At 36.3% G+C, this 16,242-nt stretch overlaps 1 protein-coding gene and 1 pseudogene across 3 annotated transcripts in view; one reads left to right on the top strand and one right to left on the bottom strand.

Annotated features, from left to right (window-relative positions):
* The window catches only part of SPOCK3 (SPARC (osteonectin), cwcv and kazal like domains proteoglycan 3), a 478,023-nt gene that overhangs the window by 445,060 nt on the left and 16,721 nt on the right, over nt 1-16,242 (top strand). The gene's annotated exons all lie outside the window — the stretch shown is intronic.
* LOC114005523 (uncharacterized) lies at nt 12,950-13,047 on the bottom strand (annotated as a pseudogene).

Genomic DNA, 16,242 nt, shown 5'->3' with positions numbered 1-16,242 from the left:
GAAAGAGTGAGAATAGATTGAAGTTGATTATGAAAAGGGAGTTTGTTGTATCTTGGATAGTTAGCATACCTATCCTATGAGGACTCAGAAAATTTCAAATTCAATGACAGTAGATTTGAAGGACAATGTAGAAAAAATGATCATTTGTATTTTTTTATGAAATACTATTGATATTTTTATTATTTAATTTTATAAAAAATAGTTTTTATTATAGCAAATAGAACTATATGTTCTTGAATAGTAATGAAAATTAAATAAAACAAATCATATATTTTCTTAATACCAGTCTCTATTTTTTTAAATTATCCATTCAATTCTATCTATTATTATTATTTTTTAATTCAGCCAGATAGACAGAGAGAGAAAGAAAGCAATATGCCAGGTCCAGGACCTGAACTGCAGACAGTCATGTTGGAGTCCAGTGCCCTAGTCACCACGCTACCTGCTGGCCCCACCAGTATCTATTTTAATTAGATGCAACTAACAAAGTATTTTGTGCTTGTTTAAATATCAGAAGTGGCAAATATGCAACAGAGGGAGAAAAATGCATATTTTTCTATTTATGAAAAGAAGAATGATTAAATGCCACATGTATACATTATTGCCTTGAGATATAGCTTTGTCTTTTGATGGGATTTGTCTCCAGTGACACTTAGCGAACTAATGTAATTTTCATTAAAATGATTATTTTTTTCTTTGCCCTCCAATAAGCTCAGAGAGCTTTGTTTAACTATGATATTGGAATATATATGGAAAAATATGTAGTTTTTTTAACAAAATAATTCTCAAAACTTAGACCTTTGTGGGATAACATTAAAAAGTTAATAAAGGACTTCAAGAGTTGAATCTGAGCTGGCCTTGAACTGGTTGACATCCTGGAAGAGTGGAGAAGGGATGTCAGCACATGTCTTCTTTGTCAGCGTTTTCTATGTTTAAATGATCCGAAATCTCAGCCCTCCACTTTGATATGTGATGTTTCCCAGTGTTTACAAAAGGGCAGTGCAGACTCATAAGTACAATCAGGAAAAAATGGCTAGAAAAGGCGACTGTGAACTTTGCGGAGCCTGAGCGAATAGGTTAAATTGAACCTTATGTAATTAGCAACGTTAAGACTACAAAACAAAAGCTTTTTAAGGGTCAACCTAATACTAGTCATCTGAAAATTTACTACTCTTTATATGTAAGTCAGTTCATATTTTTTTTCCTGCTGTGTTATAATGCATAAAAATACAAATTAAGCCATAACATCCTTTTTTTTTCCTTTATCCTAATCTCATAACCAGGATCATTATACCATCCTTAGAATTTATATAAACCACATAGTATAGCTCCTGATGATATCCGAGTTTAATGAAAAATGAGTAAAATGTAATCTAACTTCATTTGTTTTTACCACTTATAAACCAGATTTTCAAAAACTATGTACAAATTATTCTTCTGTTTGGGCTCCAGGAGGTATTATAGGATTTTTGATTAAATAATTCCCCATGGTAGTTATTGGCTTCGTGTTTGCTCTTTGTGCCCTGGAACAGTCTTCACCCAAGTATCTTTAGGACTCACCTCACACAGTTTTTGCTCAAATCTTCATCAGATTTCTTAACTTCCACTCCATGTCAAATTACACCAGACCTTTTGTCTCCCTCCTCTTTTTATGCTGCTTTATTTTTTTTTATTCACATACTTTGCTACCTGATATGAAAATGTTTGCTATATTATATTCTAGCTCTTGTAAATAACATCTAAGCTCTCTGAGGCCAGACATTTTTAATCGTAGAATCCCCAACTACTAGAAGTGCCTTGACATATAAAAGAGACTCAATAACAATTTGTTTAATAAATAAATTAATAAATCCAATTAGAAATCATTGGATCTAAACATTTCTCTCATTTTAAAAGAATGATAAAATAACCTATAGTGGATTTTTCATGATTGCTAAATGATATGCTGTTTCCAGAAGGGCAAGTTCAGACAGTAGCAGGAGTGGAAGAAAAATACTTGGTGAAATTTAAATGAAAAGATTCTGCTTCCTATTGTTATAGTCTAATCAGTGAGAAATAAGAGGACATCCGGACATAGCCAAATTTATTGGAATTTATCGATTAAGCTGTGTCATGGGCGGGGGAGGCTCATGTCTCTCAAATCTCGCAGACCTGAGTGCAGGGTGAGGAGGGGTGCTATTAAAGGCAAAAATCACACTCTTTTCAAAGTTGACATGGCAATCACAAGAACAAAGAGCGCTAGGCTTGAAAGCATAGGGGGTGGGATTTTACAATGTAAAAGCGCATTACACAAGCAGAACAAGCAGATGAACAGATTAATCATTCTTAACGGTATATTCTTTCCCTGCCTAAACACAGTGGCATCTCACTGGTCTCCGTGTGTCCATGACTCTAGGCAAGGTCCAGGGACTAGAGATTGTATCTTAAGGCAACCAGGAGGAGTGGGGTTTTAAGGACATAGGAATAGATTCTAATAGGTTAATCATTCTTAAGCAGAAAGGAGAAGGCAAGTTTCTAGTTATAGGAATCTAACAGTTTATAATGGAGGCGCTCCTCCAAGTTGCTCCTGCTTCGTTCCCCGCTTCCCTTGGAGGCGCTCCTCCAAGATGGAATCAGGCCTGCTTCACTGTTAAAAAGTGATCAGTGAACCTCAAGAGTGGAATATAGTTTTATAAAGAAAGGGGAGCTTATTAGCCTCATATAATGGCTACCAATGTAGCATTGCTACATATTTTGCATTAATTAAGCATCCTGTTACTTAGCCAAAGAAATTAATATGGTAGAAATGATTTGGTTTTTTTTTTTGCTAGTAGTTATTTCAGTAGTTCTTCTTAACTCTCAAACATAATATAATACTAACACAATATTTTAGTAGAGCACAATTAATAGCTTTGCATAAAACATTATATAGCCATTACCTAAAAAAACATTGATTTTCAGTTGAATCTTGAATAATATAAATATTTCATAGTTAAATGATTTCAGTTGACAAAAGGGTCAATAATGCCATAGCTTTTTAAGAAATTAAATAAGTTGGTAAAATGAGACATTAATTTTTAACAGTTTAAGCCTACTTTTTTAAAATAAAAAAGCAGGGTTTTTTGAATATATTTTGTTTGAATATGTTTTGAAGCTGTCACCGATAAAGAATGACCATAGCAAAGCAACTAAGATAGTGAAAAAGAAACTTAAAATGTGTCTTTTGATGTAAAGGTGAAAATAATGAAGCTACTTAGCCAATGATTCTATTATAATAACCACGAAAATACATGTTGGAGGCACTTTTCAATAAGTATATGTTGTACCTATTAGAATCTACAACCAGTTTTCTTCTGTTTTATTATTATAACTTATTATCTCTAGATATTAAATATCAACATTGCCATACCTAGGTTTTTAAACATATGGTGGCAATTGAGTTTATACTTCTTTGAAAACAGTATTCTATTAATATTAATTTTCTTTTCATTGGTTTGGAAAGCATCAGGACTTGGATATCACATCCAAAATCCTCAGATTAACAGTCTGTGTCAGATTAAGATAATGTCTTGTGTTTGCTTTCCTACTCGCCAACTGCTCAATCAGAGAAAATAATAGAATTACTCAAACCCCCAGGGTAATGAAAACATTCTAATTTCTTACCAAGATATTGCTCTCTTTATGTCATGCTGTCTTCACATTGAGAGGAAGATTGAATCTGGATTCAGATGGTTTAAAAACAATGGCCCATTTTAACGCAATTAAGAACCTTCTAGGTATAGAGCAGGGAAGTTCATCTTTTGAAAACAAAGATTTGTAAAGCTGGTAGATAAATTTTCTTTTCTTATTTTAAGTAATAAAATGAAAGATCCAGATCATTGCTTATTTTATTTGTTCTAATTATTGAGACATCTGGCATTTTCTCTTTTTACTAGGTAGGCAGTATATTTTTTTCTATAATAAAATGCAATGATATGTGTTACTAAGGTATTACCTTAGTTTTTGGATATTTTAATTTTATAGAATTCGTATAGTATATATTTATCTAAATTAATGTAATTCTTTCCAGACTGAAAGTATAATTATTAGAAAGGTACTAAACAAGCTATATATTGTAATAAAATTGTTTTATTACATTATTGTGTCCTGGGAAATTATTTAACAAGATCTGCTAGAAACAAAACTTTTAGTGAACCTGTAATCTTAAGTAATTACATCAATACCAAATAATGAGAATTTCTTTTAGCCATGCAGTTTAGCATCTTTAACGAATGGATTGTTTTTCTCTAGGTGAATGAAATATTGTTAATTTTATTAAATTCTGTTTTCAATAAAGCAAGTACCTTAATTTCAAGATATAACTTTATAGGGTGTTTAGAGTACTTTTAACCAATATTTTGAATGATTAGAACCTAGTAAGACAGTGAAAGTTACAGCTGAGTTTTACCAGACTATGAAAGACATTGTGTATCCTCACTTAATCTATACCAAATGTCTGCACTTCGTAGCAGAAACAGAAAGATTGGAAGGAATCATAACAGGAGGAATGACTGTAGATACTAGAGACAGTATAAGAGGACATGGGTAATAGGGGGTGGGGTAGAGAGGATCAGGAAAAAAACAAACAAAACATTTAATAGACACAAAAATGAAGTTAACTATTGATATTAATGCATGTGGCAATGTCTTTGACTTGAGTAATATGCGCTGTGTTCATGCTGAAAGGAAACTTTGTTGTACAACTGTAAAGGTATACATTGACTAAATGTAAAAAAAGAAAAAGAATAAAGGACGCTTTTTTTAAAAAAAGGAACTTACTAAGAAATAGAACACCACCACTCTCAAACACAGTAACAGAAAATTTCAGACAAAAACATCTGTCTAGAAAAATTAAACAAAATATAAAATTTGACAATAAAATTAGATACTTCAGGACCAGCAGTTGGCATGGTGGTTAAGGTGTTGGACTTACACGTGGCACTCCAGGGTTCAAGCTCCAGACTCAGCAGCTTGAAATTCATGCTGGGTACATGTGCTTGCATGCCCAAAATTCCAAGAAGAGAATGGAGAAGGGATCGTGGCATGGCTATACCCCTGGGTGGTGATTTCTTACTTTCTGTCTGTCAGGCAAGCACTTGTGCCCTATAGCACAAAATCTCTCTTTAAAAAAAAAATGTGGACTTCATATATATTCATCAGTGATAACATAAGCATTATTCCTGTTGAAGTATTTTTTCCTGTTTGTTTTGTTTCTTTTTAAGAGAATTTTTTTGTTATAGGGCACATGTGCTCTCCAGAGAGACAGAAAGCATAAAATCACCTCCCAGAGGGGATGACACACTATAATCCCTTCCCCTCCATCCTCCTCTCAGGATTTCGGGCACTCACACACATAAGCCCAGAGTCAGTTGTAAATTGACAGGTCAGGGACTTGAACTGCTGTTGACTACATGGGAGTCCAGTGATGTAACCATTACACCATCTGTTGATCCCAGTTCCTGTTAAAGTTCATTCCTGTGGCTGTGGCATAATACATAAACTCTTTGAATATTTCTATAGTAGTTGTCTCAAGAGTATCACAAGGTAACACCTAAAACCAAGGAGAAAAATATAAGTATAAATAAAAATAGTAAAATATAATACAAATCTAAAATAAATATAAATAAAAGGCAAAACAAAAACCCAAAATAAAATTATCTGAGATTATTTAATGTGGAAACAACTGACCCTGAATCCCTTCAATCCTTGAATGATATACTGACCAATAAAGATGCAATGGATTTTATGTGATTCCTTTGAGTTAGTAATGGCTGTTAAATTATTTTCAACATATTATAGAAAGAAAAAATAGGTAATCTTGTATCTTTTTCTATTTACTTTATTTTTTATATTCTATATTTTACTTACACATGATACATGCTTATTTTTAAAATGATATGAGAAGATATTAAAGAGAGCAAATATGCTTGCACCAACTTCATCCATTTTCTTCATCATGAAGTAATGTTGTTACCAGCCTGCTATATATGATTTTCCATACTTATCTCATTTTCATACATGAACATATTTTTAATGCAAATGAGATCATACTATGCCCAGCATCTACCAGCTTACTACTTATTTTCATATGATTGTAAATATTTTCTCACTACATCTCTTCTATTTGACTTTAGATTATCTTAATTTGCATTTCTTTTTTTTTTTTTTGCCCTGGAGCATGTACACTCACTAGAGAGAGAGAGAGACAGAGACAGTGAGAGAAAGTGAGAAATCACTCCCCCTACCCCGGAGGTTCTGGCCATACCACATACACACTCACCCCTGGCATGATTTTCAAGGCACTGGGACTCAAAAAGCAGTTGGCCATATGGGAGTCCAGCAATGTAACCACTATCCGATCTGCTGGCTCTGGTTTGTGTTTTTTTCTTTTTTTTGGGTGGGGAGGGGAGAGGTTTTTGCTATAGGGCATGTGCACTCACCAGAAAGAGAGACAAAAAGCAAGAAATCACCACCCCCCACCCCCCACACCCCCACCCAGGGATAATGGCCACACTGCAATCCCTTCTCCTCCATTCTCCTCTCAAGATCTTGGGCACGCACGCATGTGCGCCTGGGGTGAGTTTAAGCCACTGGGTCTGGGACTCAAACCACGGTTGACTACATGGAAGTTCCAGCAACACAGCCATTACACTAACTGCTGGTCCTGAGTTTGTGTTTCTTAGGAAAGCCTTCCTTACAAAAATACTACTGATCTGTGTATTCTTCTAATATTGTTTTTGCATTTATATCCTTAAGCCTGTCCATAATTTATTGAAGTGATATAGGAAGCTTGCAATAAATTATGTTCATCTACTGAATTAAAAAAAACATCATTTCAATTATTTACTTCATGTCTAGATATTTTTTCATATTTCTTTCTGTTACTGATCTTTTGTTTTGTTCTGATATTATACCTTATATGTTTTCAGTTCTTTCAAATTTGTGAGGATATGTTTTATGCATACCTGAAAGAAATTTGTATTCCATTATAATTTGTTTGAATAATCTGGCAATTGTTAATAGAAATAAGCAAACTCTGTAAAAACATTTTAAAAGGTTTATTCAGGTGGCAGTTGGTGGCATGGTGGTTAAGAAGTTAGATGCCACATGGCTGGCCGTGGTTTGAGACCAGGACTCAGCAACTTGAAAAACACACTGGGCACATGTTCGTGTATGTCTCAAAATCCTGAGAGGAGAATGAAGGAGAAGGGATTATGGCATGGCCATCCTTACTTGAGGGGGACAAAGGGGGGGTCCTTTTTCACTTTCTCTCTCCCTCTCTCCATCTCTCTCTGTCTCTTTCCAGTGAGCACAAGCACCCTGTAGCAAAAACAGCAAGAACAAAGAAAGTGTTTCAGTAGTTCTTTTATTTAGTTCTGAGATCAGGAGATACAACAGAACTAAATCAACACATGGACTTTTTATATTTGCTGGGTCTGGCTTTCTTTTTATCCATCTGCTTCAGAACACTTATCTATATTTAATGCGTTTGTTTAGTATTTAAGCAAATTTTCTGCCATTATGTCTTCAAGTATTTATCTTGTACTATTATGTTTCTTCTTTCTTCTGGGACTACAATTATGTATATTTTATACTGTTCAATATTATCTAATAGTTTCCTGAGGCTTTCTGTATTATTTTTAAAAATTTCTTTCTCTCTTTTTTTAATATTAGATCACTTTTTATTATTCTATATTCAAGTTTACTTACTCTTTCCTTTAAAACTCAATTTTATTGTTAAATTCATCTAATGATGCTTTTTTAAAAAAAAAATTTAGGGTTTTTTCTGTTACTGTTTTTGAATTTTCATTTAGTTCTTTTGATTTTTGTTTCTCTCCTGTTGCTTCCCGTTATTGCAATTATTACAACATATTTTCTTTTAATTTATCGAAGGTCGATATTTTAGTTGCTTTTAACATCGATCTGTTAATTCCAACAATCAGGTCATCTCAAATATTTTCTTGATTGCTTGTCTTTATTTTGAGACCCATCCTATCTTCCTGCTTCTTAACATGTGTCATAATTCAAGATGGTGTCCTATACCTTAAAAATATTAAATCACGGCTTACTATATTGTGGTATTTTTCTTCAATGGCTGTTATTACTCAATTGATTTAATATATAATTAACTTTGTTGAGCTCAACTCAAACTCACTTTTTGGGTGTTGGGTCCAGTTTCAGTTCATCTGTAGTCTAGTGAAGTCTAGTGAAGGTGACTTAATTCTGTCAAGTACATTGTGGTTAATGGGTCATCCGAGTTTTGGCCAGATGTTTGGTGATAACTTTTCTCATTTCCTCCTTTGATTTCTTCCTCTTTTGTCAGGAAGAGAAAAGAGATTCAGGATTTTCTGAATCTCCAGGCTAGAAAATGTTCATTGTTTTCTACCAGTGTTTCACTACTTTGTATCATGCAAGCACTGTCTGACCCCAAGCTAAGACTATAAAAATTGGGAATTCACTCCATGTAATTTCCTTCTTCGAAGAACTCTTCTGAACTCCTCACCAGAATCTGCCTGTTTCTATTAACTCTTGATTTCCTTCCTGCTTTTAAAAAATTATCTCTAAAATTTTATGATTTCCCATTAAGAGCATAAAACCAGTAAGATCTTACTCAACCATTACGAAAAGTGGAATCTAAAATAACTATTTAAATGATGAGGAGATGAAGTTTGTCTTAACTTTCTTTTTCTATTTTAATACCCAGAAATATGTTTTGAATCTTGTATAGGTTAGTAGGCTGCTTTTCATCACCTACTCCTGTTCCCTTCAAAAAAAATCTAAGGGTAATTATTTTTTTCCGGAAGAGGAATAGGGTCATATAGTACAGTAAAATACTAAACTTTCTGGAACCAGCAGTTGATATAGCTGTTACATCACTGGACTCCCACATTGTTGACCATGGTTTGAGTCCCAGACCTAGTAGCTTCAAACTCACGCTGGGTGCATGTATGTGCATGCCCATGCTCCCAGGAGGAGAATGGAGGAGAGAGGATTGCAGTGTGGCCATCTTCCCAAGGGGTGATTTCTCACTTTCCCTCTCACTATCTCTGTCTCTGTCTCTCTCTGGTGAGCACTGATGTACTAAGGCAAAAACCTCTAAAAAAAATTAAACTTTCATAAATAAGAACAATCCAGTCACTCTAAATATGTTTTCAAGTGCACAGTTACCCAGATGTTGCTTTCATTTGAATAATTTTATAGTGATTTTACAATGATTTATGTAATCTCAATTATGCTAATGACTTATTGCTGACTAAGCAAATGCAATTTATAGACCTGCTATTTCATAAGATTAAGAAGTGAACTGCTTATATGTATACATTTTAGAAGTGAATAACCTCATTTTCTGCAGTAGCAGAAACATTCAGGGAAAGTTAAGAATTTTCATTTTTATAAGAAACAGTGTTTTATAGCTTCTGCTTTTCAGAATTTCTAAAGATAACTTTGAAAAGAAGAGGCATTGCTAGACATCTCTTACAAAAGATTTAGATGTCTCCTGAGGATTCTGATACTCTTTGAGAGATTTCAAAGATTGAGGAGTATGGAGAATAAAGAGCAGGATGAGCAAAAGGGTTCTAAATATTAATATATAAGTTTGGACCTAGAGGTTATAATCCAGTTCCAGTCCCGTTAGATTAAGCAATGAAAGCAGTCATAGACTTGTTTTTTTTTTTTTTTATGTAATCCTTACAACAGTCCTACAAAATATGTATTATTTAGCCTATTTTATTTTTCTGAGAGATTTTTTTCTATTGGGCACATGTGCTCACTGGATAGACAGAAAGACAGAAAGCAAGAAATCACTCCCGGGGGTAGGATGAGGGGGAAATGGCCATGCCTCAGTCCCTTCTCCGTTCTCCTGTAGGGATTTTTGGGCACACACACACACACACACACACACACACACACACATGCCTTGCATGAGTTTTAAGCCACCAGGTCCAGGACTTGACCAACAATCGACTATATGGGAGTCCAGTGACATAACCATTGTGCCATCTGCTGGATCCAATTTACCCTATTTTTAAGAAGATTTATTTATTCATTTCCCCCATAAGTGAGAGAGACTGAAGGATAGAAATAGAGAGACAGAGCACCCCCATCAGATCTTGATGTCACAGTCCACCTCCAGCTTCACCCAGCCCCAGATCATGACCACACATGTGCTTGGTTTACCAGGGAAGTCGCTCATTGCAAATTTGGAACTTTCCTATGTGGGTCAACCTCCCAGAGTATCACATTTTATAACTGTACCACAGTCTAGGCCCTATTTACCTCACTTTATAAAGAAGGTTGCAAAATAAAACCCAAAGTCAGACAATTAGTAAATGGTAGAGCAGAGATTTTACCTGTGATTTCATGGAGTCCTCATCCTATCGGTACTCTTTGACTAATTGTGTATTCTCGCAATGGATTTCTAAGACTTCAAGCAATAGCAAACCAATATCGTGTACATGATCCACTTAGACTTCAGTAACTGCTTCTGGTATATATATACACACAGACACATACACACTCTTATAGAGGATATTCCCTCTTCAATTTTACCTAAATATTTTAGAAATATTTCCAAAAACTTAATAGCCATTATTTTACTTTTATTATATTCTTTCTGAATGAATATTTTTGTTCCTTTTAATATAAATAAAAATAAAGTGTGGGACCAGCAATTGGCATAATGGCTATGTCGCTGGACTCCCATGTAGTCGACCACGGTTCGAGTCCTGGACCTGGTGGCTTAAACTCACGCCGGGCATGTGTGTGTGCATGCCCAAGGTCCTGAGAGGAGACTGGAGGAGAAGGGATTGCAGCATGGCCATCCCCCCTGGGGGGAGATTTCTCGCTTTCTGTCTCTTTGTCTCTCTCTCTCTGTCTTTCTGGTAAGCGCACATGCCCTATAGCAAAAACCTGTCCAAAAAATAATTAAAAAATAAAAATAAATAAAGTGTAATGGATCAAGATATGTATTTACAAATTTCTTAAATATAATTATATTGACAACCTCTGCCAATAGAGAGAGAATGTTTTTTTAAGAGCAATTTTTACTATAGGGCATGTGTACTCACTGGAAAGACAGAGACAAAGAAAGAAAGCAAGAACTCACCCCCTAGGGGTAAGGACATACTTCAGTCCTTTATTCTCCACCCTCCTCTCAGGATCTTGGGCATAAACACATATGTGCCTGACATGAATTTCAAGCTGCTGAGTCCAGGACTCAAAAGGTATTTGACCATATGGGAGTCCAGTGATGTAACCATTAAGCCATCTGCTGGTCCCAAGTGAGACTTAACTTTTACTGTATTTTATTTGCTTGTATTTATTTTTGATCTTTCTGCTATTTGAAATTTCAAAAATATACCGAGGTTTTAGAATCCTGGCATGTAATGGTTTACAGCTCTTGATTTAGTCTACTTTTCTGTCACTAGCAACCGAATACCACAACGGAGAGTTGCGTGTCAGGAAAACAAACTATTTTTCATTATTCTCTCGTAAAGCAAACTGCTATGATCCCCAAATGTGTGGAGACTTCTCCTCACCAATAAGCAGGCAGTCAGTTCTGCAGTAGTCACCAAATGGACATCCTCTGACCCAAGTCAGTTCTGGATGCTGTGTACATGGAGATAGCATCCGATCCCACAAGGTGAGGGCTCAGTTCCTAAGTTTGTCCCCTTTTCCTTTTCTAACACCAGTTGCAAGTTCAGGCCTTCAAAATTTTGGTCAACTACAAATTGGGGTTTCTAAAACACCCTCCCCTCCTTGAGTTTGATTAATTTGCTAGAGCGACTGACAGAATTCAGGAAACACTTGTCATTAGTGTAAGACAGAAGATATTTGAAGGTTACAGGTGAAGAGGAGAACAGGGCAAGGCATGTGGGAAGGGATGCAAAGTATCCGGGCCCTGTGCAGACACATCACAGTCCAGGAAACTAGCATGTCCAGCTGTCCAGGACTCTGAACTTTGTCCTTTTGTGTCTTTATGGAGATATCTCACCCGGAAATGCTATAAGCTGAGTGGGGAAACTCAGCAAGTCCTGTCTGTTCATATTCTAGGCCCTTCTTTGGGGCCTTCCTCCACCTGAATGTGAGTCAGGATCTTTCTGGAATGAGGATTTTAAAGTGGGGTGGGGGGAGGATTGAGGTTTGGGGATTGGTAGAAGGAACGGAGAATGTTAGACTGTCTTTCATCTTTATCTCTCTGAAGTTGTTGCCAGATAAGCCAGGAACCCTTGGACAAAGAAACAAATACTTATGATCCAAGATCTGTGGTTGAAATTTTATCTCTCTCTATATATTCACCATTTGTATGGATTTCATACACATACACAAACACACATATAATTACACAATAATTTATAGGAAATAGAGGTTTGTTTAGCTCATGGTTTTAGAGGTCTGAGGTCAAGGGGCTGCATCTGGTGAGGGTCTTTGTTGTTGTTAGAGGTTTTTGCCTTAGGGCACATGCACTCACCAAAGAGAGAGAGAGTGAGCAGGAAAGAGAGAAAACACTCCATGGGGGTGGGGGGGATGACTATGTTGTAATCCCTTCTTTTCCATTCTCCTCCTAGAATCTTGGGCATGCACAAACATGTCCCTGGCTGGATTTTCAAGCCACTGAGCCCAGGACTTGAACCACAGTCAGCCCTGTGGGACTTCAGTGATGTAACTGCTATGCCATCTGCTGGCCCTGGTGAGGGTCTTCTTGTTGATAGAGATTCTATGGAGCACCCCCTAAGTAATGCAAGGCCATCATGTTCAAGATAAGAGTACCACACATGTTTCCATACATCTGATCTTTTTTCCCCCACTCTCACTACTAGTTTATTATTACCATTTTAAATAATAGTGCATTTGCATTTTCCAATGAGAGCTAAGAAGAAATATACTAAATATAAATACAGATTTAATAAAATGATACAGCTATACTTACGACAAAAATGCAGATCGTTTCATGAATTTGCATGTTAACCTTGAGCAGGAGCCATGCTAATGTTTTATGTATTGTTCCAATTTTAATATATGAGCAAGCACCATTTTGTGTGGACTCATAAAGCTACCAGGAATAGATTATACAGCCTTACCAAATGACCTCATCCCATCACAAACACTTCCCAAGGCTCACCTTTCAATACCATAATTGGATTAGGTCTTTATCCTCTTAATCCCTTTACAATAGAACAAATCTCAGCACATGAATTTTTGATGGACATGTTCAAACCATAGCAAACATGTTCATAATATTCATATTTTTATACCAAGATGATTGTATCGGTGCCTCTCTTCGTATTTCTACCTCTAGGGATTATTTTAAATAATTACTTTTAATACAATCAAATACTCGCTTCCTTGATAGTTTTCTGTACTCTTAACTGGAGATTGATTTAGGTTAATATATTCCAGAATATCTCGTAACTTATAAGAAGAGAAAAACAAAGAACAATAATAGTAAACAGAAAAGAGAGAAAAGAATTATGAAAATAATTTTGTAAAAGGACTTTATAGGTGACAAGTTGATTAAAATTTTTAAAATATGTTATCCATATGAAAAGACAAGTTCCTATCCTAATCTGTTCTCAATACTCAAAAAAGCTCCAAACTCTCATGCCTGAGTCAGGGGTGGCTTGGATGACTGCCTTCAGGTTGTCACCACAGCCTAGTGGTTAGAGCCACCAAGCGCTCCTCCAACTGCCACTTCACAGAGGCCTTACTTTGCCTCTCACTGTTTCCTTGATATGCCAGATTGTCTTTGCCTTCTATTAAGCTGAGAAATTCTTGTGAAACTGGAACCATGGTTGCGTTGGGAGGAAGTGCCAGAGAACCCATCACCTAGCCAGTCTCTAAACTGGGGCTACTTTGACAAACACCCTAGGAATTTAAGAAAGAAAACTAGAGGGCAGAAATCAAGTCCTGAGACACCTATTCTCTCCTTACACTTCAATCTGCCTTTTAAATATTGGTCTATTCTTTTGCCATAGCTCTTCTGCTTACCTATGTTCACCTACTTACTGGAAGATTATGTACCTTGGTCTACATTTCTTCACTACTTTAAAACTCTTTCCTCTGACTTTTGACAAAGCCCTGGCAAATATCCTAAAATTGCTTACAGATTCAAGACCAAGTAGACTCCATGGCCACAGTAGCTCTCCAAAACCAAAGAGGCCTAGACTTTCTCACAGCAGAAAAAGAGGATCTCTTCCTTTTTCTGGAAGAAAAATTCTGCTTTTATTCTTTCCCCAGTTCTCCCCACTGTAATTCTTCTCTTCTCCACTCCTAAAAGATGTTAAATTTCTTCATCCAAGACACTATCCAACAAGTGGCCCCAAAACTGGCTACAAACATCTTCCTGCTCCAGAGGATACAATATTACTGCCTTCAGAGGACCCACATCCTCCCAGTCACCCTAAAGGACAATGCATCTTCTCAGCCTGAAGCAGCTCCAGAAGGCAGACCATCACTCATAATTTCTTGACCTATGCTTGTCCCATTTTTTTTTTTTAATAAAAGATAAAGGCTGGAAATGTTAGCTGGGCCCCTGAATGGCCTTTAGATAATTTCTCATCTGAAAATAAGGAGATGGCTACAGAAACCTTTGGCCAGAATCCTCAAGCCAGAGCCCTCCATTACTGGTAGCCAACACCTGCTGATGGGCCAATAAGGTCACTGTGATGAGTCAGCTAATCACAGTACCTGCCATTCTTCCAGCCCTACCACTCTACCCTTCCCATATAAATACATCACATCTCCTCAATAGGGTGGGCTGAAGTACCTCTGGCTTCAGACCCCTGGATGCTCTTTCTTCCAATAAACTTTCTTTTTTCTCTTGTGAGTAAAAAATTTTATGAGAAAAAATCCCAAGTAGTGATTATTTTTTAAAATTTTTACAAATGAATGATGATGGGCCATTGGATGGCATGGTGGTTAAGGCGGATGGATTCTATATTGTCAATTGTGCAGTTTGAGTCCTAGACCCTGTGGCTTGAAGGACACAACAGGAACTTGTATGTACTTAAGATCCTGAGAGGAAAATGGAAGAGAAGGAATTGGAGTATGGCCATCGCACCTGGGGGATGCTTTGTTACTTTATCTTTCTCTCTTGTGCCCTATTGCAAGTTAAAAAAGAAAAAAAAAAAAAGAACAAAACAAAAACCAAATGATAATTTTTTTTTTCTTACCTTTCTAGTGCTATAATCATGGTCCATGGGATACTGGTCTTTTAACTAGAATGAGTCCTTGAGTGAATTGTCTAAGTATTTCCCTACCTAGAGTCCTTCCTTAAGCTGTGTTTGTACTGTCTGTTTGCATTCACTACCTGAAATTTCAACTAGCCTTGACCATCTAAAGTTTTTAATGTTGTTTGTTTTTTTAAAAATGATTAACCAATTGAATATTCTCTTCCAGTTCATTTATTTAAATAATTTTTAAAATTTTCTTGTAAAATCCAGGAGAAAATTTCAGGTCACCTATTCTTTCTTTTGTGTGTGAGTTTTTTATTTTTATTTTTGTTTCTTTCCATAATGGAAAGTACATGTATACGCATGAGTGAGAGAGAGCAAAGCACCCTTGTAAGGATCTTTCCAAGCCATGATCCTCTTCTCTGGACCTCCAGCTCATCAGGATCTTGGGCATGCACATATTTGTGGTATGTTTTCAGGCCAACCTCTTAAAACCCATGGTTGACCATGTGGCTTTTAGCATGGCAGTTCATCTTGCTATGGACTCTAGCAGGCCCAGATCTAATCTGATAATACCCAAAATTATATTTCTAACTTTGATCTTTAGAATCCCACATTTGACTTTTTTTTTTTTTAAGAGATTTCTGCTCTAGGGCACATGTGCTCACTAGAAAGACAGAAAGAGATGGAGAGACAGCAAGAACTCATTCCTCAGGGGAAGTGACCACTCTGCAATCCCTTCTCCTCCTTTCTGTTCTTGGGATCTTGGGCGCACACACACACACACACACACACACACACACACACACACACAGCATGAGTTCCAAGCTACCAGGTCTGGGACTCAAATCGTGGTTGGCCACTTGGAGTTCAGTACCTTAACCACCACACCACCAGGTAGCCCTCCATCTTCAACTTCTTATTCAGTCTTATCTTGAATGTTTAATAGGCATTCCAAACTTAACATGCCCAAAGCTCAAACTCAGAGGCCCATATAATTACTCTTTTTTTTTTTTTTGAGAGGTTTTTGCCATAGGGCGCATGCACTCGCCAG

The sequence above is a fragment of the Tupaia chinensis genome, unplaced genomic scaffold, assembly GCF_000334495.1.
Source record: "Tupaia chinensis unplaced genomic scaffold, TupChi_1.0 Scaffold143933_1, whole genome shotgun sequence".
Taxonomy (NCBI): Eukaryota; Metazoa; Chordata; class Mammalia; order Scandentia; family Tupaiidae; genus Tupaia; species Tupaia belangeri.
This window is presented reverse-complemented; position numbering and strand designations above follow the sequence as displayed.